The sequence below is a fragment of the Rhineura floridana genome, chromosome 3 (genome assembly GCF_030035675.1).
Source record: "Rhineura floridana isolate rRhiFlo1 chromosome 3, rRhiFlo1.hap2, whole genome shotgun sequence".
Taxonomy (NCBI): domain Eukaryota; kingdom Metazoa; phylum Chordata; class Lepidosauria; order Squamata; family Rhineuridae; genus Rhineura; species Rhineura floridana.
In genome coordinates this window covers 52,899,566-52,925,254 of record NC_084482.1, presented here as the reverse complement: position 1 = coordinate 52,925,254, position 25,689 = coordinate 52,899,566, and the positions used below count along the sequence as shown (strand labels likewise).

Here is a 25,689-nt window from a genome sequence, read left to right as displayed (position 1 = left end):
TTCATATAGATATTAGCATGGGGGACAAGATGGTACCCTGTGGCACCCCACAGCACAGCTGCCAGGGGGCCGAAAGAGAGTCACCCAATGCTATTCTCTGAGAGCGACCTTGGAGATAGGATCAGAACTACTGTAAAACAGTTCCAGCTCACCAAGTTGGCCCAGAAGTATACCATGGTCAATGGTATCAAAAGCCTCTGAGAGATCCAGTAAGAATAACAGGGTCGCACTCCCCCTGTCCTTCTCCCAATCAAGGTCATTCATCAGGACGACCAAGGCCGATTCAGTCCCATAACCAGGCCTGAACCCAGACTGGGATGGGTCAAGATAATCTGTTTCACCCAAGAGTACTTGCAGTTGCTGAGCCACAACCCTCTCAATTACCTTCCCTAAGAAGGGGGTATTTGCAACCGGTCGGTAATTGTCACAAACCAATGGGTCCAGGGTGGGTTTTTTCAGGAGTGGTCGGATCACCGCTTCTTTCAAGGCGGCTGGAGCACAATGATGTGTTGACCACACCCTGGATCCACTTGGTCAGACCCCTTGGCAAGCTTTAATAAGCCAAGAAGGGCAAGGGTCGAGAGGACACATTATTGGCTGCATCATCGCAAGCAGCTTGTCTACATCATCAGGCCGCATCAACTGAAACCGTTCCCAAGAAGTTGCAGCAGACATTGCACTGGACACCTCATTGGGACTACAGTAGATGCGGATGGTATGATAAAGTAAAAGTTAATGTGGATTTTAATAATCATTTGATAAGACGTCCTTTGTTGAAAATATGGAATAAATACAAAACAAGGTTTTTTTCGAAAATACCATTATGTGTTTCAAGTCAAGAAGCATTTTATAGAAGAGAAATGGCTGGAAATGATGAATGTATAATTGCAAAAATGTATAAATTTTTATTGAAAATGGACATGGAAGAAGAACAAGTAAAAGAATGTATGGTCAAGTGGGCAAAAATTTTTGGTTATAATATACAAATGGATCAATGGGAAAATATGTGGAAAAAAGGTTTGAAATTTACATTATGCTATAATCTTAAAGAAAATTTTTATAAGATGATGTATCGTTGGTATATGACTCCAGAAAAGTTGTCAAAAATGTATAGTAATGTTTCTAATGTATGTTGGAAATGTAAACAACAAGAAGGATCTTTTTATCATATGTGGTGGTCGTGTAAACAGGCAAAATTATTTTGGGCACAGATAGGTAGGATGATGCAAAAAATCTTAAAGATAAATATTCAGTCAAAGCCAGAATTTTTTTTATTGGGTTTTATGGATAAACAAAAGGAAAAGAAATATGGAAGAATAGTATTATATATGATTACGGCAGCAAGATTATTATATGCACAAAAGTGGAAAATGGAATCAATACCAACAATGGAAGAATGGCTATTGAAATTAATGGATTTAGTTGAGATGGACAAATTGACATGCCTTCTCAGAGAAAAAATGACAGATACATTTCTTAAGGAATGGAAGCCTCTTTTGGACTTTTTGTTGAAAGAAAAAAATGAAATGATGATAATGGGATTTGACGATTAATTAAGATAGACTATGGAAAAAAGTGAATTTCGTATGTTCTAGGAGACAGGTTTGATATATATTATATACTTATAGCTGATCTGTAACAAATCGGAAGTCAAGTTTTTTTATTTTTTAATTTTTGTTGTATTGTTTTTGTTGTTTGATTTTGTTTGTGTTTGTTTTATGAAAATTTGAATAATAAAAATTATTACAAAAAAAAAAGACTGCTACGGAGGCGAGCAACTTTACCCTCAAAGTGCCTTGCAAACAATTCACAGTGGGCCTCCGAAGAGTCTGAGACTCCATTTCCTGGAGTTGATGTCAACGGACCCCTGACAGTATGAAAAAGCTCCACTGGATGACTACTTGAGGATGCGATGGAGGCAGAGAAGTGGGCCTTCTTCGCCACCCTCACCGCCACACAGTAGGCACGGTTAAGATGTTTTACTCATGCCCGATCAGCCTCACAGCACGTCTTTCGCCACTTGCGCTCTAGCCATCGTCCAGCCTGTTTCATTGCCCTTAGCTTACTGGTGTACCAAGGTGCAAGCCAGGCTCCACAGTGTCGGAGAGGGCGCTCGGGGACAACCGTGTCGAGAGCCCAACACGCCTTGCTGTTCCACAGCATGACAAGGACTTCAACAGGATCACCTGCTGTATCTACTGGGAACTCCCCCAGGGCATTCAGGAATCCAGTGGATTTCATTAGGCTCCGGGGGCAGACCATCTTAATCTGTCCACACACACCCCTGCAAGGAAGGATCGGAGCCATAAGTCTAAACTTCACCAGGAAGTGATCTGACTACAACAATGGGGTGACATCCACCCCCCTATCTCCAGACCACCCGTTCCTCCATCTGGAGCAAAAACCAAATCGAGGGTTTGCCCTGCCCTATGTGCTGGGCCAATAACAACTTGAGACAGCCCCATGGTCGTCATGGAGTCCATGAAGTCCCGAGCTGGAACATTGGGGCAGCCTCAGCATGGACATTGAAATCACCCAGCATTATCATTTTAGGCTCCTCCAACGCCACAGCTGAGATGACCTCCACCAGCTCGGTCACAGAAGCTGCCGGGCAGCAGGGTGGACGGTACACCAGCAGCAACCCTAGTTTACTATCTCCTCGGCCCAACACCAGTTGCAGTCCCTCACAGCCAGCTCCAAGACAGAGTGGCTGCCTGGTGACAGAGATGGAAGTTCTGTAGACCACAGCAACTCCTCCCCCCCCCCCGGTCCCTGCAGCCTGTGCTGGTGCTGCACTGAGTATCCAGGTGGGCAAAGTTGGGTCAGATCAACTCCTCCAAGCTCACCCACCCAGGTCTCAGGAATGCACACCAAATCAGCACCTTCATCCACAATCAAGTCATGGATGAGAGTGGTCTTATTATGTACCGATCTGGCGTTAAACAACAACACACACAGGCCAGTGGGCACAGCAGATGAGCAAAGAGGAACCCATCCATGAGAGGAGAGGCAGCAAGGAACAAGGCACAGATAGCCTTGCCTTCACCTTCTGTGGTAATTCACCACATCCCCATGGCTATACTTCCCTCTGCCTGTAATCACTGAAATTGGGGTGGCATCACCCATGTTCCTCCGCACTAAGACTCCTCCTAAACACCTAATATGGGCCCAACACGAGCCCACCAACAAAGCCTGCCGGAGCAAATTATCCCAGTAGGCCTCTGCAAGGATTGGGAACAGTCACACCCATTCAAACCTTTTCACACAGGGCCTATCTACTCCCCCTCCTGTCTCACACCCAGGGAGGGCCAGCCTTCTGCTAGTTACAGACTCTCACTCTGAAGGCATCTGGCAACTGTCTCCTCTCATTCAGTTCACTGCACAGCCTCCCACCCTGTGTAGGAACTACACATGCACCACACGCCCTCCCCACCACCAGTCTCCTCTAGACTGGTTTAACAGAGAACACATTAAAAAACAAGAAAAAGTAATAGAAGGGGGGTAGTGCCCTCACCCTTGGGACTCCCCAAGGGGATCTCCAAGGGCAGCTGGGCCTTTATGCCTCCTGGCACAGCCAGCAGCTGTTGCAAGAGGCTGCGAGATTAACTGCACCCTCTCTCTGGAGCAAGGGCCAGGCAGGGGGTCCCAGTCCTTGCAGCACTTACCAGGGACTTCAGCTGTCTAGACAGACAGCAGCCCAAAGGAGCTAGTAGCAAGCACCCAGATGCCAGATACTCACTCCCAGGGCAGGGCAGGTCTTCTTCAGTCCCCTAGTGCTGCAGCTGTTTAAACCTATCTTCCTTCATCTTTCCTTCTTGTCTTGAACACCACACTGGAAGCTCTCCTATGCTGACTCTGATCTTGTGTAACATTTTTCCATTCCCCTCAGTTTGATCGTTTTTGTTTTTTATACGTATTTTTGGGGCCTACCCCTCACAAAGACCATAGTGCTGACAATATGTTTCCCTCAATAAAGATCAGGTTAAGAAAGCTAGTGTCAGTTAATTTTCCACATGCTGGTATCTGCTATTATTAGACAATTCAGTCCCCTCACTACCCACCCCACCTCAGGATCTGTAGCAGGATCCTGAGAACTACTTCATGCATGAGGTTGCTCTGATGGCTTGAAGCATGTGGTGCAAGGGGGAGGGATAAAGGCTGTTGTGACCCTCCTTCAAAGCCACTCTGCCCTGAAGAAATACTTGCACTGAAAAGCTGCACCACTCCAGAATTTTCCCAGAGAACTTGTGAAGTTGGTTCCAGTGGTTGTTAACCCATGCACTGGGTGGGAAGCTAATTCTCAGTTCTGTGGTTGGGGACAAGGTATTACCTTGTACTGGTGCTGTTAACCTAGACCCTGATGTTCTACAGGTATGCAGCAGACCATAGGATTGTGCTCAAGACACGTTAATGTAAATGGTGAATGGCTGGACAACTTTTCTTTTTATTTCTTTTGGAGACACCATGGGGATTTTGTTTTTCTTTTAATAAACTGAAACTATATTCAGTAGTTGAAACACCTGCTGACAATGGAAAAAGTTTGGGACCTCTTCATTACACAGATTATCTAGCAGCTCCAAGAGCAAAGATTTAAAAATATCTTTGGTTTGTGGTTTTATAACTAGGCTTGGAATGTATGCGCCAGCTTCTTCTTTGTCAGTGCTGACAGTGTGTGTGTGTATGAGTGGGTGTGTGACTAAATTAAGTGAAAAGAACTTTTTTTATTTTAAAAAACCACTCCTTGACTTTGGTTCAGCATCTTCCAGAGTTCTTAATTTGTCCTTTAGAGCCTGCAAGCAGGGCTGGCGCCAGGCATTTCTGAGCTCTTGGGCACTATCGTGTCCAGGTTGAGGCTCAGGAACCAGACCAGTTGGTGAAAGCAAATCAGTTTTTATTAAAGTGATATCCAGACAAAGACTACGTCGTCTCATGAACTTTAACTACTGAACATAACCTTCGACAGAGAAGAGAGTTGACAGAACAAGGAACCACTACTCCCCCTGTCCCTTAAGAAGGGGGCAAACGAGCACGAATTCTCTCACTCCGCCTCAAAGTGCCCTCATCCACACCCTGTTTTGCCGCCTCTTTTGCTGTCTCCTTGTACGTGGTGAAGGGGGTGCCACCGCCCCCTCCCCTCCTGAGAAATCTGACTCAGGTATGGGGGAAAGCGGGGGGGCAATGCTTAAACCATCTGGCTGTTTCTCCTTGCTTTTTCCTGGATCAGGAGGGGGTTGGATTCCTCCTTGCCCTCCCTCCTTCTCCAACTCCTCCAAGCTCGGAGGGGGAGGAGGCGTGGGAAGCTCACGGTAAGAATCTATGTCTGTTGGACATTCAAGGTCGTCGCTCCCAGACAGTTCTATCTCTGAGATTCCCTCCCCCTCTTCTGCTTCTCCTTCACACGACTCTGTCCAAATGACCCCCTCCCTCTCCTCATCGTCTGAAACTTCAGGGCCCCAATCCTGCATCCTGACAGGCACCAGCCTGCCTGGGCGTGCAGCTCCTGCCTGTTCCACCTACCTCTCTCTGGTCTCCTACTGCTGTGTGTGCTGCGCGTGCAGGGCTACCATCAACCAAGATGGCAGCAAAGGCTTCTCTAAGGGGCTGATGCTCCCACCGCCATCTTGGTTGATGGCACACATGCGCAGTACTCTTCGCGCACATGCCTACCAAGTTGGCGGTAGGGCATTAACCTGTTAAAGAAGCCTCCACCATCATCTTGGTTGATGGTAGCCCTGCGCGTGCAGCAGCAGAAGACAGGAGAGAGTGGTAGGTTTAGCGAGCAAATGGGTGGATGTCCTAGAAGCTCCCTGCGATCTGTGGCAGGGATTCTGCCATGGATCGTGGCAGGGGAGCGCTACTCTCCCACCTGTACTAGGGGCCCTTCAGGGGCCCCTCTGGGCAGCAGGGGCCCTCAGTCAGGGCCCGACCTGGCTAACCTTTGGTGCCAGCCCTGCCTGCAAGTATTATTAGGCATTTCCTTTTTTTAAATTGCTAATTGTTAAAATGCTGTTCAACATCTAAATTCCCTTTTTATTAAGTTGGCCTGAACAATTTTTAAAATCAAGCAGCCCCAGTAAAATTTCTTGTGGATCATGATAATCCTGGTCACTTACTTGGCTTTTATTTGTTAGACTGAAACATTAAAATAGTTCCTGTTGGTGATTATGGGCGTTTAGAATGGCAAAGGACTCTTTACCATGGTTCTTTTTAATAAGAAAGGAGGCCAGGCTTATAAAATATACCTTGGCACAATTAAAGTGAGCTTTAGGATTGATGTTACATTATTAGAGACAATTTGAACATGAATCTGTGCTAATAAGTATAGCTTCCATTTTGCAAGAATACTAACATCATCAGTTTGTATGCCATCTTTCTGTAGTAAACCATGCTCAAGGTGGCTTAAAATATCAAAACTTTTACATAATTCACTAACAGTTGTAAGACATAATGAAATGTAAGTAGTCAAACAATAGGCTAATAGGAACATCTCATATTAATAAATATACTATCAATCGTTTACTCATAATAAGGTCTGACAAAAATACAAGAATATAATCCAGATAATATCAAAAACAATAAGTCTCCAAAACTCAATCTTGACCCCAGCAACAACTCCTAAATAATATCCCACTATCACTTCAAACCTCCCTTAACTCTTGAAGATTGTTAAATAATGTGAAATCCTATTATTTATTTATCTAATCACCTTCCACATGCTTGTTTCAAGGTGACATACAAATACAATAAAACAGTTAAACAACACAGATGATAAGAGCAGATAATCTTAAAGACAATACAAAGTAGGTACCCATGGCAGAGGCTTATTCATGCAGCTTGGGAAAGCTATGTATATGTGGCTTAACCTTTTTTCAGACATAGGTTCCTTGCTGCCACTGCAAAGTATGTGGATGGGCAATTGGACGCCCACAGCCTAATGGCTGGTCCCATCTGTCCCTTGGCTTGTTCTGTGTAGTGGCGCGGGCTACTATTTAGAGACAGACTTCATGTCCCAGGTTTTGGAGTAAAAATAAAGTGCTTCAGAATAAATAAATATGATTAGAATTTTTAAAAAGTGTTATATCCAGTGTGGTTCCTCAGTTGACAGAAGGCTTTCTGTTCCAGAGGAGGCTTCTCTAAGAGGAGCAGGGCTGCCTAATAGAAGCACCCATCTATTTTCCCCCCATAAAATGTCCTTGGAAGGGATATCATGCTATCATGTCTTATCATTCCTAGAGGCATTTGTGGTCCTGTTCTGAATGCTTGCATGGAAACTGTGGTGGTGCCTGCAGTAGCAGCTGGCCTTTTTAACCACTTAGAGTGGCTATTACCTGTAAAACAAAAGTGGAAAAAATATTAAAAGGCAGTGCTTGGACCACTGCATAACATTGTACGTTTGTATTTGTAGACCATTTTTTGTGAAGATTGTTTTTAAATTGCACAATAATAATTTCAAAATAAATCACATGCAAAACTGACATGGACCAGATTTAGTGATGGACTTGTCAACTAGTGATTATTCGCCCCCGAACTATGGAATGGCTTCCCCGAGGAGGTGCGCCTGGCGCCGACACTATCATCTTTTCGGTGCCAGGTTAAAACCTTTCTCTTCTCTGAGGCATTTTAATTCCTGTTAATTCTAAATTATTATATTTTGATTTTAGACTGTACAGTTTTTTGTACAGTTTTATATTGTGATATACTGTATTGTGTTATTTTTATTGTATTTTTAATGTTCACCACCCAGAGAGCTGTTGCTAGTCAGGCGGTATATAAGCTTAATAAAATAAAATAAATAAATAAATAATTGCTAAACGAGGCTTCTGTGCTCAGAGGTAGTCTGTCACTGAACATCACTTGTTGGAGAGCAACAATGTAAGAAGGCTGCTTATTGCCATTATGCCCTGTGTGTGGGCTGGGGTTTCTTAAATTCTTTATTTTCTTTATTTTTACATTCAAATTGTACCAAGTAGCTGGATGAAAATGTATATGTTTTCAACACCAATAGCAGGAAAGTGCCAGATGGTTTTCTTTGGCAAGATGCTCCCTAACTGCAGTACATTAACACAAAATTACTTGTTCAGCACATATGTTTTAATGTTTTATTTATTTATTAAATTTATATCCCGCCCTTTCTCCCAGTAGGAGCACAGGGCAGCAAACACTCTAAAGAATCTTAAAAACAAAATACTTTAAAACATATTAAAACAAAACAACTTTAAAAACATATTACAGCAAAACATCTTAAAAACATTTTTTAAAAGAGTTTTAAAAAACATCTTAAAACACAATTTCAACACAGACGCAGACTGGGATAAGGACTCTGCGTATCCTTGTTGAAAGAGGAAGTCTTGAATAGGCACTGAAAAGATAAGAGATGGTGCCTATCTAATATTTAAGTGGAGAGAATTCCAAAGTGTTGGTGCCACAACACTAAAAGATCTGCTTCCTATGTTTTTTATGTTTTAACATTAACAAAAATGACATTTATCAGTCGCTTTATTCAAAAGAAAATGTCTCAAAGTGACTTGACAAGATAAAATATAACACATAAAAACAATTTAAAAGTAGAAAAATGTGAAACAATGAACAATACAAAATATATAGAACACTTAACCAGTATCATATTAATGGCAAGTTCTACTCACCTCACTAAAAGCAGAGCACCACTGTACACTGACCTGATATTTTATGATGTGGTGGTACAGAAATGCTTTTATAAATAGTTAACAAGGTGGACTGACAAAAATTGGTTTGCAAAGAAATGGAGCATTTATGCAGTCTATGAATATAATTGAAAACATTTGGCCATGCAGCCTACAGGCACTATAGAACTATATCTGCTTAGGGAAAAAAGAGGTTGTTTCTGCTTTGCTGCCTTTGCATGCATGCAAAGATACTAACTCAATCCTATGCACACTGATTTGGAAGTAAGGCCCATTGAAGAAAATGAGACTTAATTTTTATTAAACATTCATAGGATTGGACTACAAATGTCCAGAACTTTCCAAAGAAAGAGCCCAGAGACTATCAGATCATTGCATGGGTCAAAATCCAAGAGACACCATGCTGTACATCACCAATATCATCTAGGCTGGGTGCCCATATGGTTGATCGGACACTTCAGTTGTATGCCCTCAAAGTACCTTGGATCTGCAATCTATTCAGTTCTGAAATTATAACTATTTATCACTCTGCCAACCAAAAACTGTGACCATTTACTTTCCATCTCATTGAGAAACACTTCATTAACCATCAGTCCAGTTACTATTAGTTGTGAAAAGCTCAACATTATAAATGAAATAGGTGATTTACGATGTAATTCGTAATGCTTTACCCCAGAAGGCAGATCTTTTCTCCATCATTTTTTTTATAGAAGAATAGTCCTTTACGTAATGTGATGGTAATGATTCAGTAGTAAGAGATATGTAGGCTTGAACATGAATTATATTAAATTCAATTTCCATTTTCATTTTAAATCAGCTTATTTTTTAAAAGGAAATATAATAGTTGATTGTATGACCTAGCTGAATATCACCCTTTTAATTTTAGCCCATCTAAGTTATACTTACAGTAAACCAATTTTATTTATTTATTTAAAATATTTCTATGCCGCCCTTCTACCCTATAATAGGGCACTCAGGGCGGCTTACAATAAAATTGAACATGTACATAATAAAATTGTACACAATAAAGATCACAAAAACATTAAAATAAATTTTGTTGTTATGTGCCTTCAAGTCGACTACGACTTACGGCGATCCTATGAATCAGTGACCTCCAAGAGCATCTGACATGAACCACCCTGTTCAGAACTTGTAAGTTCGGGTCTGTGGCTTCCTTTATAGAATCAATCCATCTCTTGTTTGGCCTTCCTCTTTTTCTACTCCCTTCTGTTTTCCCAGCATTAATGTCTTTTTTTCTAGTGAATCATGTCTTCTCATGATGTGTCCAAAGTATGATAACTTCAGTTTCAGCATTTTAGCTTCTAGTGACAGTTCTGGTTTAATTTGTTCTAACACCCAATTATTTGTCTTTTTTGCAGTCCATGGTATGCGCAAAGTTCTCCTCCAACACCACATTTCAAATGAGTTGATTTTTCTCTTATCTGCTTTTTTCACTGTCCAACTTTCACATCCGTACACAGAGATCGGGAATACCATAGTCTGAATGATCCTGACTTTACTGTTCAGTGATACATCTTTGCATTTGAGGACCTTTCCTAGTTCTCTCATAGCTGCCCTCGCCAGTCCTAGCCTTCTTCTGATTTCTTGACTATTGTCTCCATTTTGGTTAATGACTGTGCCCTTGACAAGTTCAATGTCTTCATTGTCAACTTTAACATTACATACATGTTCTGTTGTCATTACTTTAGTCTTTTTAACGTTCAGCTGTAGTCCTGCTTTTGTGCTTTCCTCTTTAACTTTCATCAGCATTCGTGTCAAATCATTCCTGCATGTCTTAAATTATTGATATTTCTTCCTCCAATTTCACACCTCCTTCTTCTTGGTCCAATCCCACTTTCCGTATGATCTGTTCTACGTATAGATTAAACAAATAGGGTGATAAAATATACCCCTGTCTCGTACCCTTTCCAATTGGGAGCCAATCGGTTTCTCCATATTCTGTCCTTACAGTAGCCTCTTGTCCAGGGTATAGGTTGCACATCAGGACAATCAGTTGCTGTGGCACCCCCATTTCTTTTAAAGCATTCCATAGTTTTTCATGATCTACACAGTCAAAGGCTTTGCTGTAATCTATAAAGCACAGGGTGATTTTCTTCTGAAATTCCTTGTTCTAATCCAGTATCCAATGTATGTTTGTGATATGATCTCTGGTGTCTCTTCCCTTTCTAAATCCAACTTGGACATCTGGCATTTCTTGCTCCATATATGGTAAGAGCCTTTGTTGTAGAAGCTTGAGCATTAGGATATTAAGGCAATAGTTCGATAATTACTTCATTCCCTGGGATTCCCTTTCTTTGGAATTGGGATATATATTGAACACTTCCAGTCTGTGGGCCATTGTTTAGGTTTCCATATTTCTTGACAAATCTTTGTCAAAATTTGGACAGATTCAGTCTCAGTAGCTGGTAGCGACTCTGTTGGTATGCCATCTGTTCCTGGTGATTTGTTTCTTCCAAGTATTTTAAGTGCAGCTTTCACCTCACATTCTAAAATTTCTGGTTCTTCATCGTACAGTTCCTCCATGAATGAATCTGTCATCCTGGCATCTCTTTTATAGAGTTCTTCAGTGTACTGCTTCCATCTTCCTCTTATTTCATCTTGATCAGTCAGTGTGTTCCCCTGTTGATAATTCAACATCCCTACTCTTGGTTTAAATTTCCCTTTCATTTCTCTAATCTTTTGGAGTAGGGCTTTTGTTCTTCCCTTTTTGTTGTCCTCTTCTATTTCTATACAGTAACTGTTGTAATAGTTCTCTTTGTCCCTATGTACTAGTCGCTGTATTGTTATATTTAGGGTTGTGACCGTATTTCTATCTCCTTTTGCTTTTGCTTTCCTTCTCTCTTTAACCATTTTCTTCAGTCATCCATTGAGGTCTTTCTCTCTTTTTAACTAGAGGGATTGTCTTTTTGCATTCTTTCCTGATAATGTCTCTGACTTCCCTCCATAGTTCTTCTGGTTCTCTGTCAACTAAGTTTTAAGTCTCAAATCTGTTCTTTATTTGATGTTCATATTCTTCTAGGATGTTATTTAAATTGTATTTTGGCATTATGATTGCTTTGTTGTTCTTCTTTAGCTTTACTCTGATTTTCGATACAACCAGTTCATGATCTGTACCGCAGTCTGCTCCTGGTCTTGTTTTTGCAGAAAGTATGGAACTTTTCCATCTTCTGCTACCAGTTATATAATCAGTTTGATTCTGATATTGACCATTTGGTGATGTCCACGTGTACAGTCGTCTTTTTGGTTGCTCAAAAAATGTGTTCGCAAGAAACAAATTATTGGCTTCACAGAATTCAGTAAGTCTTTACCCTGCTTCATTTCTATCTCCTAAGCCCCATTTCCCCACAATTCCTAGTTTTTATCTGTTCCCTACTTTTTGCACTCCAGTCCCCCATGATTATATCACATCTTGTTTTGGTTTGTGATCAATTTCCCCTTTACTTCTGCATAAAATCTCTCCAATTCCTCTTCTTCTGTGTTTACCGGTGTATAGACTTGGATAATGGTTATGTTAATAGGTTTCCCGTTTAATCTCATTGATATCACTCACTCAGATCTTGCGTTGTAGCTCCTAATTGCTTTTGCTACATCACTTCTCACTATTAAAGGAACCCCATATCTTCTTAATTTCTCATTTCCTGCATAAAATATTTTGTAGTTGCCTGATTGAAAATGTCCCATTCCCATCCATTTTAATTCACTCATGCCAAGTATTGTAATGTTGATACATTCCATTTCTTGCTTGACAATTACTAACTTTCCCTGGTTCATGCTTCTTACATTGCATGTTCCTATTGTGTGCGTCGTACAACTCCGGACTCTCCTTTTGCATCTGTGCTCATCAGCCTCTGGGCTTCCTTTTGGCTTTGACCCAGCTGCATCATTAGTCACAGCACTACTCGTACTTGTCCTTTGTTCTTCCCCAGTAGCTCAGTGAGTGCCTTCTGACCTGGGGTTCTCATCTTGCAGCACTATGTTGTGTTGTGTTGCTCTTTCCCATGTGCCTGTCAGTGTAACGTCTTTTATTCCAGGCACGTAGAGGAGACCAGAGGCAGATGATCTTAAATTCCAGGCAGGTACATATGGGCATAAGCGGTCCCTCAGGTACATTGGTCCGAGGCCGTGTAGGGCTTTAAAGGTCAGAACCAGCACTTTGAATTGGGCCTGAAAACAAAGTGGGAGCCAGTGGAGTCGATAAAGCACAGGGGCGATATGCTCCCTACGCTGTGCTCCAGTTAACATTCTGGCTGCTGCATTTTGAACCAACTGTAATTTCCAAACCCGTTTTCAAAGGCAGCCCCACATAGAGTGTGTTACAGTAATGAAGCCTTAATGTCACCAGTGCATGTGTCACTGAGGCCAAGTCAACTGCTTCCAGGAACAGATGCAGCTGGTAGACCAGTTTGAGCTGGCCAAAAGCACTCCTGGCTACCGCAGCCACGTGCCATTCACACAGCAGAGATCAGGAGGACTCCCAAACTGCGGACCTGCTCTTTCAAGGGGAGTGCAACCCCATCCAGAACAGGTTGCAACCCTATCCCTGGAGGAGTTTTCCCCTTGACCAGCAACACTTCCATCTTGTCTGGATTAAGTTTGTTTGTTAGCCCACATCCAGCCCTTCACAGCCACCAGGCACCAGTTTAGGATGAGCACTCCTTCCCTGCAATCAGGTGGTAAGGAGAGATAGTGTCATCAGCATATTAAAGTTAATGGACTCAAGTTATTTCAGTCAGAGTTTGACTAAAGATATTTATCCACTGTGGTCATCACCTAACCATCTACAAGCAATGCCAGATTTTGACAACTGCAAATATTCAGGAAGAGTGTGTCTAAATGCAAGTAATGCTTAGGTACTTTAGAATGAAATGAAAGACCGTCAAATTAAGAAGTGTTATCATAAATGTAGCTTTAATGATATAGGATGAATGTTAAGCCTGCAAGTCTATCTTTGATCATATATAATATTAGGTCTGCTCTTTAACCAAGAAGGTTTCATCAATTTAGGAGAGAAAATAAATTTACAGGATTGATGTAGAGGGTGTTAGTGGTATGAATGATTATATGCATCTACTGATACTTGCAGATAAGATCTTAATGCTTAGTTAAGTGATAATGGAACATCAAGTACATTTGAAAAACCATCAAGCTGAGCATTAAAAATGAAAAGCGCCTTCTTTCATTGTGCCGTACATTATTTAGAAAAGGCAAAAAGAAAGGCATCTTTTTGTGAATTGGCTGCTAGAACAAAGGGGGGGAAGGGAGGGAAACAGGAGTGGATTATTTTATGAGAGCAATGGTTTGGGGGCTTAGTGAAGAAATCGTGCCTAAACCATGTGTCCAGTGGTGATCTGTTCCTAAAGCCTGTGAGGAGGCAAGAGGCTGCAGTGATTCACTAGTGAGGGAAAGGTGCACTGCACATTCTCAGAAGTACTTTTCCCCGTATTTCAAGGCTCAGCTCTGGTATTGGAAATAGATACCTGGCCTGAGGCACAAATTAAATCAGGGAGGTGGGAGGAAGAAGTGAGGAAAGCTTGCCTATAACAAGAATGGAGGGATTTATTTATTTTATTTTTATTTATTTTATTACATTTTTAAACTGCCCTATAGCGATAAGCTCCCAGGGCGGTGTACAGCATAATAAAACAGGTTAAAATACAAGTGGATGTAAATACAATACACAATGAAACATAATTAAAAAATTTTGAAATTTAAATTCAAGTTTTAAAATTTTTAAAATTTTTAAAATGAGAGTGGTAAAGAAAGAGCCTGAGCCTATGATACTAGAGGAGGGGAAAAGAGGAGCAAGCTGATTGGTGGGAGCCAAAGATAATGTTCTCTGGATGCAGCTTGTGGTCAATGGAGGTGGAGTCAGTACTTCATTTCTAAAGAGAGAGAGACTAGGGCTTTTATCTGTGTAAGCCTGCTTCTTAATTCCGGTTTTGGGGTATGTGTGTAGAGGCTGGAATTGCTTAGTGGAAAATACTCTGTAAATATTCAGAGGCTGCTGTTAAGCTAATGTATCTGTTATTCCTGCTTGGGAATTCCGTACCATGGAGTCACTGACCATGTTTTGTATTAGTTACTTATTGTTGTGCCTTTTGTGTTACACAGTTGTAAAATTGGACCAGTGTTTTCTAATGGCATGAATTCAGTACTGTGCATATTTGTATGCATGTTATATGTACCTGACTTGCCAAGTACTTGTTACCTCACTGCTGCTGCTATTATTATTATTATTATTATTATTATTATTATTATTATTATTATTATTATTATTATTAGACTGCTTACTATCTAAAAGATCTCAAAGCGGTTTACAATAGAATACACAAGGTACAATAAAAATATCCAATTAATTTATAAATCAAAACAATATCCATATACATAAACCAGAGCTTGGAAAAGTTACTTTTTGAACTACAACTCCCATCAGCCCAATCCAGTGGCCATGCTGGCTGGGGCTGATGGGAGTTGTAGTTCAAAAAAGTAACTTTTCCAAACTCTGACATAAACATATACATAAATACAATATAAAAGTCAGAGTTCACCAAGGGAAGCCCATAAGCCTCCCTCCCTGCTCTGTGAAAGTTTTCACTGAATAGTTAACTTACAGTACAACGGTATATATGCTTTTTAGTGTTTCCAGTTTCCATTTTATTTATACATAGTGTAAATCCTGAGCATGTCTAGTCTGAAAGAAGTCCTACTGAATTCAGTGGGACTTGCTCCCCAGGTATGTGTGTGCAGCATTGCAGTCTGAGAAAAAACTGTTTTCTGGCTACCTGACATTGATTTATCCTTATACAATTCACTTTATTCAGTTAATCAATAGATATATTCTTATGTAGATCAATTAAACAAAACCCAAATTCAAATGCATCTACAGATGACATCATTTTAAAGCCCCCTCTCAAATATATAATAAGTTTAAGTCCTAATCTCAGCCTTTCCTCTAAGTTTTCCTCTCAAAACCCCAATTTTTTATGTTTCATTCACATGCTCAATTTCAGCAATCTACTTGCAAAATCTTAGTTTCTTTTTCAAATCCTTGGCATGGTCTTTATTCAATCCTTCCAGGTCAACAGCAGCAGAAGACAGGAGCAACACAAGTTGACTCCACATTCATCTCCTTGCCTTCTGTGCTACGTGCTGATGCTAGGTGGCTGACTAGAACTCCCCCCTCCCTCTCTCTCTCTCTCTCACACACACACAGAGCAACCAGTCAACACAGTTAAAGGAGCAAGGCTGCTCTCTGCTAAAGTCAATGTGCTGCAGGCTCAGCCAAGGGAAAAGACAGCTGCACAGACTCAGAAGAAGTGCATGATTTTGACTGGCTTACTAGGGCTTCATAGCTCATCTGGAGCCATCTTCTTGCTTGCAATTCTAGTTGACATTTTCTGCCTATCACACAGTTCAGTCTGTGTTGAGTAAGAATGTCTCGAGCATTGGATCCAGCATGCTTGTGGTGTTGATTAGGGCTGTGCTCTGCCATATCCTGTGAGCTACTGCTGTCCCCTCTTCCCCTTCCCCAACACTCCCTAGGAATTTTCCTTGGGGCACGAGGAAGACAAAGGCACTGCTGCTCCCAGAGGGGCATATTTTCCCATGTGGTGGTGGTGGTGGTTGGGGAATGGACTTACAGTTATATGTCCCTGCTTCCTCTGGTTCTTATTCCTTCTGCAGATAGAGAGTCATATTCCCACTGGGGAAACTGGAAAAGGGCACTGCATGCATAGCAACTAAAGGCATGTAATGCATCCTTAGTATTGGGCCCTGTCATTGGCCTCCTAGACCCTGTCTGTAGTCTTACCCATTCATGCATAGGAGGATCTTATTATCTGTGAAATGTTGATGGGTATGAGAGTTCCTCATACCCTACTACAGTAGGGCCCTGCTTCCTGGCGCTTCGCTTCCTGGCGTTCCACTAATGTGGTGGCTTTCATTCCCCGTTTTAAAGCCGATTTTGTGGCATTTTCGCACGATGCGCCCCATTGTACTCAATGGGGTTCCGCTTTACAGCAATTTCCACTTCACGGCGGGGGTCCAGAACGGAACCTGCTGTATAAGCGGGGCCCGCCTGTATTAGACCCTACTATTATAACATTATTATTCTTTAAATATAACAATTATATTAAATTTATTAATGGTAACTAGTATGTTCATTGCTAAATATTGGAAAATCAACAGAGTTCCCAGTTCAACTGAATGGCTGCAAAATATCTGGAATACAGCTGTTACAGTTACAATTGCACATTTATTCAGCTGCATGAGGGGATCATCAAATTAAGTATGCTGATATTTAATTGATCCTTGCTTATTAATCTCTTGAATAGGAATTACTCCATGTATTACTCAAACAACACTTTTTAATATATCAGTACTTGATGGTTATATAATTCTGATAATAATGAATGGATTGTTTGAAGCTAGATCAGATGGTTGCAGTTTTGTGAAGGTACTTGCAATGTGTGTTATGGCAATGACTTGCACAACAGCATTCCAGTTCTTCATGCTGTTTCAAAAAAAGGAAACAGTAGACTTGGTACCTGTTGTTGAAGTTGCCAAAGAAAATTTCAATTAAGCAGCTGAACAGTAGTGCAAATAGACCACTGACTAACACATTAAAAAAATCCATCTCTTCTAGTCACAGTTCTCTGTGAACTTGGCTTCTCTATTCTTGATCATTAGGCCCATTTTACTCGGTGTAATTTTTGGTAGATAAATAGATAAAATCCCATTTAGGGTTGCCCTAGTCCCATTCCTCAATTCCATTCTCCATAACTACTTGCCATGTCTGTGTCCTTACTTCTGCACTCCTGTGCACCACCTTGTCATTTAACTCCCATGCACCATCTTGCCATTTATCACAGAAGCAGTTTCCACAGACTCTGCCAGGGAGACCAGGCCTGCTTTTCCAAACTGAATATGAGGCCTTGAAAAGGTAGTAAGAAATTGTCTGCCACGCTGTCCCTCCTTCCAAACTGAGAAGTTCTGTTTGATATGGGACAGAATGAAGCCTCCTGAGCTGGGATTCTGGGTTTTTTATTTGGGGGGGGGCAGCAGGTAGGGAGAAGGCTCAAGTATTGTTCTATCCCTTGCAATCCTGACACATGTGGTATCTGAGCGCAGAAAGTAACTATGTTGCAAAAGAAAAAGAAGAAAGAATTATATTGCTTTAAAGAGTGGTATAAACTAGCATTTTCATGTCCTCAGGCCCATATCAGCTTTTTCTGGAAACCTGCAAACCCAACTGGCACTTTCCACCATGACTATTCATGCTGGTGGGGGGAATGTTATATACCATGTAAATCTTTTCAACAGTACAGAGTTTTCTTTGTGTTGGGAAGCTACCTTCAGTGGTATTCAAGTCTGAAATCATTAGTAGATTAATTGATGCATCTAATCAGTTCATTCATCATAGCCTTTGAATGTGGATTTTTAATTGGATTTTAAATGATGAAGTTCTGTGCTGATAGCAGTTTTATAAACAATGTATGTACATCCCAAAAGTCAGGCAGTGTGTTTGAGATGGTTTTCCAAAGCATAAATTATTTGTCTATGTTGTTTAATCATGAGAAACTGCTAGATTAATTAAATATCCCCAAAATATAGCCTGAATTGAGATGAGATAAGTCATTTTAATTGGTTAATTGATTGGTTGGTTAAAATCATAGCAAGAAATTTTATTAAACTTTTAAAAAAAATGTTGAAAGTACTACCACAATTTTAAAGAGGATCCATAGGAATAATATACCCATTTCCACTGCACTTTTAATGTGCAGCGTGGATAGTCTCTATCTCTTTTTTCTCAATCTTGTGAAAAATATTCTATTGATTTATTAATGGAAACCTGAGGCTAAGAAATGCTGACCAACTTCCAGAAGCACATGCCACAGAGCTTCCCATGTGAATGGGTATTGGCATTATTTTCTCCTATGAGCATGAGATGCTCTTTGTGACAATTGACAAGTCCCTGTGTTCACCCTGAGCACCTCCTTTAATAGAGTAGTTGTTGCACATATGTAGTTAGGATTGTACCATGTGGTCATTTGGCCAAGGATATCCAGATATTAGGTCATAGATTTCTTAGGTAGAACTCAAACACTCTCTAAGTACTGCTTCAGATATTTATAATTTTCATACATAGAAACTATTTAGCTATAGGAAGATGCATGAAAACCACAGGTCTGATCTTTATGTGATGCTCACAGACATGGTTTCTATACCATTTTCCTACGCAGAAGCATATGTAGGAAAATGCAGTGTCCAAAGCAGAAATCAGTTAGTAAGAGTTTTCTGAACTAGGGACCTTATGAGCTGCTGAAGGTTGGAAGGGTTTGAAGTGTTCAGCAAGCAAGTGCTGGAAACGGTGCAGGCTAGCTTCATTCATTCATTCATTGTAGTGTCCTACTTCACAGTTCATTCTAGTGTTACTCATCTAGGAAAATGCTGGTTGAGTGGAAATGTACAAACAAAACAGCAGGATGACTGCAGCAAATTATGGTCCAAAGATGACCCTAGCAAAGAAATAGCTTTGAATCTGAGGAACACAAGAGTTCTTTTATGGAAAAGTTGACATAGAATAGAAATAGTAGGACTGCTACTTATGAGAGTCTAGATTGTGCTGTTAATGAAACTTCTTCTGCATATGAGAAAAGGCAAAAAATGTCAGACGTATTTTTATTTGTGTAGCAAGATTTTACTCAGTGAAGCGGGAGAGGATTCTGTGTTAGTTAAAATAAACTTTTGCAACTGTATGCTGGAGTCCTGCAAAGCTAATATTTTGGTGTTCCTTATCTCTTTTTACATATCAGAGACTGGCCAAAAACAAATGTAACATGTGTCCTTTTAATTTTAAATGATGCTTTTTGTATCATGCATCTGCACTGCATAAACATTTAATGTGGAATGAGGGAGAGATTAGATTTTAGTCTTTGGGATCCATACACATTAAAACCTGTGGCATGCCATCTGTGTATTCTCAGTCTCTGGTAGTGCAAAGCCAGGAGATCTGAATGACTTTTCTGTTCTTATAATAACTATAGCAGCAGTAACCTCCCTAATTAGTGTAAACTCATTATATTAAAAAAGCTTCATGCCGCTCTCTTAAATATATCAAATGCTTACAAGATTTACTACTACTACTACTACTACTACTTCACTTTTTTTTTTACCAGATGACCAAAGAGACTTACTTAGCCAATTAAAATAACAGAATCCATAAAACCTAAAACACACCTGACAATTAAAACCAAAGTAAAAGAAATACAATCAATACAAATGAAGGGCAGGTGTACCAATCCTGCCCCACTGAAAGAGATAATCAAGGGCCAAATGCCTGGATGTAGAGGAAGGTCTTTACCGGGCACCTAAAGATGGTGTGAGGCATGCCTCCCTGGAAGAGAATTCCACAGCTAGGTAGCCACCACTGACAAGGCTTTTCCTCATGTTGCCATCCTCCAAAAGTCCCGTGGAGGGGGCACACAAAGAAAGGCTTCTGAGGATGATTGCAGGGTCTGGATTGGTTCGTATGGGGAGAAGCGGTCCTTGAGATGTTGGGATCCTGAGCTGCATAAGGCTTTGTAGATCAAAACCAGTACTTTGAATTGAGCCTGGAAACTAATCGGTAGCCAGTGCAATCGTGTCAGAATTGGTGCTATATGCTGAGACTGACTTACCCCAGTCAACAATCTGGCTGCTAAATTCTGCACCAGCTCAGTTTTTGAACCATCTTCAAAGGCAGACCCACGCATAATGCATTGCAGTAGTATAACCTAGAGGTTATCAGAGCATAGACAACAGAAGTTAGGTTATCCCTTTCCAGATAGGGGCGCAGCTGGGCCATCAGCTGAAGCTGTTGGAAGGCACTCCGCGCCACCAAGGCCACTTCAGTCTGAAGCAACAGTAATGGATCCAGGAGTACCCCTCAGCTACATACCTGCTTCAGAGGGAGCGTGACCCCATCCAGAACAGGCCACTTCCCATCCATCCAGTCTAGGGAACCACCCACTAACAGTGCCTTGGTCAGTCTTATCTAAATTAAGTTTCAGTTTGTTGGCTTTCATTCGGTCCATTACTGAGGCAAGACACCGATCTAGCACATCCACTGCCACACCTGCAGATGTAAAGAAGCAGAGCTGTGTGTCATATTACTGACAATGTACTCCAAAACTCCAGATGATCCTGCTCAGTGGTTTCATGTAGATGTTAAATCGCATGGGAGATGAGCTCAGACCACACACTGAAGGTTCCACTGGACTTGAACAATCTTCTCCAAGCATCACCCTCTGAAGACAATGATCCAAGTAGGACTGGAACCACTTCAAAGCAGTATTCCCCCCCCAACTCAGATAGCCACTCCAGGCAAATACCGTGATCTATGGTATCAAATGCTGCTGAGAGATTGAGGAGAATTAACAGGGAAACAGGCAACCAAAGCCGTTTCCGTGCCAAAACTAAAATTGTTGCACTTAACATATAATTCAAATGATTTAATTTGTCCTCTTTTGTGTGCCCATTGTTAAAGAATTTGCAGTCTAGATATTCCCTACTACTGACTGAAGAACTGCAGCTAATATTTTAGCGCACCCAGATCAGTTCCTCTTGGAGCAGATACCACACATGGCAACCTGGTTTCTAAAAGGAAGACTGGAAGGATGCAGAGTTAAGAACTAGGGGGACAGAGGATGGAAATGTACTGCTTGAGAATAAATTTACAATTTGAGAATAAAGTTGTTTGAAGCCAGATCAGATTGCTGAAGCAAGACTTCATACTGCTCCTTAACAGTACAATCCTATACATGTCTCCTCAGAAATAAGTCCCATTGTGCTTACTGCCAGGGAACTGTGTATAACATTGCAATCTTAATAAGCTTGCACTTTGGAACAGTTCTAGAAAGGGTTAAATGAACAGAAAACCCCTGTCTATGTGGGGTTGTTCTCTGCATTTTGTTCGTACATAGATTTGAATAATTAAGAATGCCCCCTTGCTTTTGCTGCTTGTTATTGAAAAACAGACGCAGGGAATAAAAGAACAGAGCTGATTCATCCAGAAAGAGTGGAAGGAGCAATTATTTGGTCTGTTAGCTATCTCCCCTTACACATCTCAAATGCATTAGTAACTTGCATTGACTAGAGAGATTGAATTCCTAGGAATGAAGAAAGGAATAGAGATGATTAGGAGCTGCTTCAAACAATGCTAGATTTCTACATGGAAATACACATGTACAAATCCACATTATAATAATTAAGTGGGTGAAGAGAATGACTTATGGCAACCCTATGAATCTTTTTTGGATATATTCATAGAGTTTTCATGGTAAGAGGTCAATGTGGTTTACCATTGCCTTCCTCTAAGCCTACGGCACCCAGTATTTCCAGGCGGTCTCCCATCCAAGTATTAACCAGGCCTGACCCTGCTTAGCTTCCGAGATCAGACAAGATTGGGCATGTTCAGGGTAGTATGGCCGTAGGGAGTTCAGATAAGTGTTGCTTATTCTCAGTGATGTAGCCCCAGTGTATTTCAGCGAGGGACAATGCTAAACTAAGAATGGTAGAAGTCCTTGCCACCTCCATAATAGCCTCTGTCTTAATGCCTATTATGTAGTGACTTGGTTTATATATTTCTAACTTCCCCTTTTAGTGTAGAATTTGGGCAGGTGAGGTCTCTATGCGGTAGAATAAAGTGGGTGCAATTGGTCCCTCATGCTATTACAAGCACTTCCAAACCTTAATTTATGAACCTGGTCATAGAATTGAAATGGGAGAGTTTATTCTTAGTATAGGAGTGAGGGTGTTCAGTAGTATGTGTTACACTTTGTTTTTTGATCTGTAAAGGAATCAAGGCTGAGAGTATTCAGGCTTTTATTTTTGCCAACAAGCACTGTGAAACTTGATGCAATTAACTTATTATGGACAAACTTTCAGGCACTCATATTATCTGTTTGATCTTGTTTTGTGGATCCAACAAGACAAAATTGTTCCATATCATATGACTATACATATAAATTTTAAAATGAAGTGTTTCTCAGCCACTTCATTTAAAGTGATCTGCTGTTTAGAAATGGAATCTACCACAAAATTTCAAATGTTCTCAGGTTCAATCTTTGGCATCTCCCAAGTAAGGCTGGGAAAGACTCCTGTCTGAGGGCCTGATCTCCTAGTCAGTGTAGACAGCACTGAGCTAAATCAATTAATGGTCTGATTTTGTAGAAGACAGCATACTGTGCTTTTCACCAACTGAGAGATGGTGTGGCAAAGTGCTGAATTGTTAAGAGTTGTTAGCTGGAAGGTCCCTGGTTCAAATCTTGCCTCTGTCCTGAATTCACTAGGTGATTTAGGCAAGCCACTGTTCTCTAAGCCTTAGTCACCCCAGCTGTAAAAGGCAGATAGTTGTTACAGAGATAATGTATGTGAAGCACTTTAAACAGGTGAAATGTGCTATCCAAATGCAAAGTAGTATTGTAACTCATTGTTCCTGTGAAACTTCACTGTCTCATGTAATGTGTACAGGCGGGCCCCGCTTTACGGCGTTTCGCCTTTCAGCGTTGCTCTAATGCGGCGGCTTTCAGTTCCAGAAAGTCCCCGCTTTAAGGCGCTTGTTCCGCTTTTACGGTGGTTTTTTTCATCGTGTGCCATTTTTGCACGATGCGCACCATTATTTTCAATGGGTTCCACTTTTCGGCGGCAGTCCAGAACGGAACCTGCCATATAAGCAAGGCCCGCCTGTATTCACTGCATTGTTGCTTGCATCATGGCTCAGTGGCAATAGTGATGCATTTATCCAGTACAATATCTTCTTTGTTCCCTTCTCAGCAGTGTTTTTTTTAAATATCTGAAGTGATGGAATGATTTTTTTTCTCTTGAAGCATCTACATTGAAAAGTCATTACTCTCCCCTTTTCTGCATGTTGTCTTCTCTTGATGCTGTTGTATCCCTTATTAGATATTGGTGTGGACTTTGATATGGTGTCTGAAGTTTTGCTCTCTTGCATTTCTCCTCTCTTCCTAATTAAATGGTGTGCTGCCTACTATACATCAAAGGCTGAGCATTTCCTAAAGAGTAACTAGTTAAGCATGAAAGCTAATTGAGCACATGACCTAATTATTGGATACTCTCCAAGCCATTGCTTTTCCTTTATTTCTGCACGGTTTTTGCTTTTAAAGCTATAGTAAATGCTAATTACTGTTGTAAAAGAAAGGGGAAAATATGCTGGGGAGACTCTTTCCACCACCCCAATATTCATGCTTTGGAAAAATTGGCTTTCGTTTCCAAGATATTCAGCATATACCCCCACTGTAATAACTGTCCCAAGGTTGTTTGAATTTAGAACATGTGAGATTTAAAAAGTGCAATGCTAGGGTAAATCTTGGCTTTTCCCCATATTAGATCACAAGTTTCCTAATCTTCTACATAATCATGTGTTTGGAAGTCTTGAGCTAGCTTTCTAAAACACAAGAACTAGCTTTTGGAAATGCACCAACTTCTCTACAGCCCATTTAAACCTATTATCTCTTTTCCCACTACTAAATATTTAACAGCAAATGAACAATTCAGAGTCTGATTCTGGCTTCATGAGGGTGCAGCAGCATATGAATGGAATACTTGCCATGGAGGCCAATGGAGCTCTCCTCCCTTGGCATGGATGCATGGGATGTATACACATGCCAGTCATTTCCCAGAATGGAAGGTCTGCACATTTCCTGTGGCCTCATTGTGCCCCTCTAGCTCCATCCCAGGGCTCCAACTAGAAATTCACTTAAACCTGAAGCTGTAAGTAAACTCTCTGCTGGGCTGTGGATTGGAAAGGGAAGGCTGGATGGAGGAAGAAGGCCAATATCCCATTCTCGGTAATGGCTGGTATGATGTGCATATGTGCCAACAGGAGAAGGGCCCCATTGGGCCCTTTGGCAGTCTGTCTGGCTGTGTGCAGCTGAACCTGAGTCTCTGAACCTGGAGGGGCTTAAGTGTGGACATGACGAGATTGGAAGCTTTCATTTCTAATTTCAAACAACCATAATTTAACATAGTTATACCTGTTCTGGGAGTCGGTTCCAAGCATCTGGGGGCAGAAAGGAGGAAAGGACACATTCTTTTAATGGAATAAAAGAACTGTGGAAGGTGGTGCAGCTGGAGGAGTGAACATCATGGGCAGGGATATATTCAGATATAAGAGTGGAGAGATAAGGGGTGCAAGGCCACAGAGGGCTTTGAAAATAATTGCTGGATCTGAGAGCAGACAGGAAACTGGTGTAGAGATTTGTCACAAAAAGGTATGATGGCTGCAAGCCTAGCCTTTAAAAATGGATTAAACAAATTCATGGAGAACAGATTTTTCAATGGTTGTTAGCCAGGATAGCTAAATGGATCTTCCTGTTCAATGGCACAGTACTTTTTAATATATTGATATTCTTACTGTTATTTCTCTATTGCTGCTTGTAATTTTTAATAAAGCTAGCTGGAGCAGTTATTTCTTTCTGCATGATAATATAGTGATAAATTTGCAGTAACCTTGGAATTGTTCTATAATAAAACATTTTGATTGTGCTGCTGTTTTTACATATATCTTGTGTCAGTGTGAAAAAGGAAGTGAATGCTACACAGGGGAGTACGTGAAAGTCAAATGCACACTTAGAAACACTGACCAAAATATATAACTGAAAATCCTGCAGTATGGGAGTGGTTTCAAATAAACATGGGAAGCATTTCTGAAGGGTATATTGGAAAGAGCTGGACAAGAGTGAAATGCAACCTTATTGGGCTGTTGTGTACTATCGTTCATTTATTCTACAGCAATGATATGCCATCCTAGAACTAAACCAACAAACCTGCAAAATCATTTTAGTGGGAGAATCGTCTGGGTCTTGCCATCCTGCTGACAGATGCAAGCACTGCCGGCAAAGTGACCTTGGAATGGAAGAATCTCGGGCAAAGGGGAAGTTGGTGTCAAAGTCTAAAAGGGCAGAGCAACCAGTAACCATCAGTCATTGCTGTTCAAGCGGGGGAG

General features: G+C 41.0%; 1 protein-coding gene and 1 pseudogene across 3 annotated transcripts in view; one reads left to right on the top strand and one right to left on the bottom strand.

Annotated features, from left to right (window-relative positions):
* Positions 1-25,689, top strand: part of RPTOR (regulatory associated protein of MTOR complex 1) — a 502,533-nt gene that overhangs the window by 102,411 nt on the left and 374,433 nt on the right. The window lies entirely within an intron of this gene.
* Positions 22,040-22,158, bottom strand: LOC133382490 (5S ribosomal RNA; annotated as a pseudogene).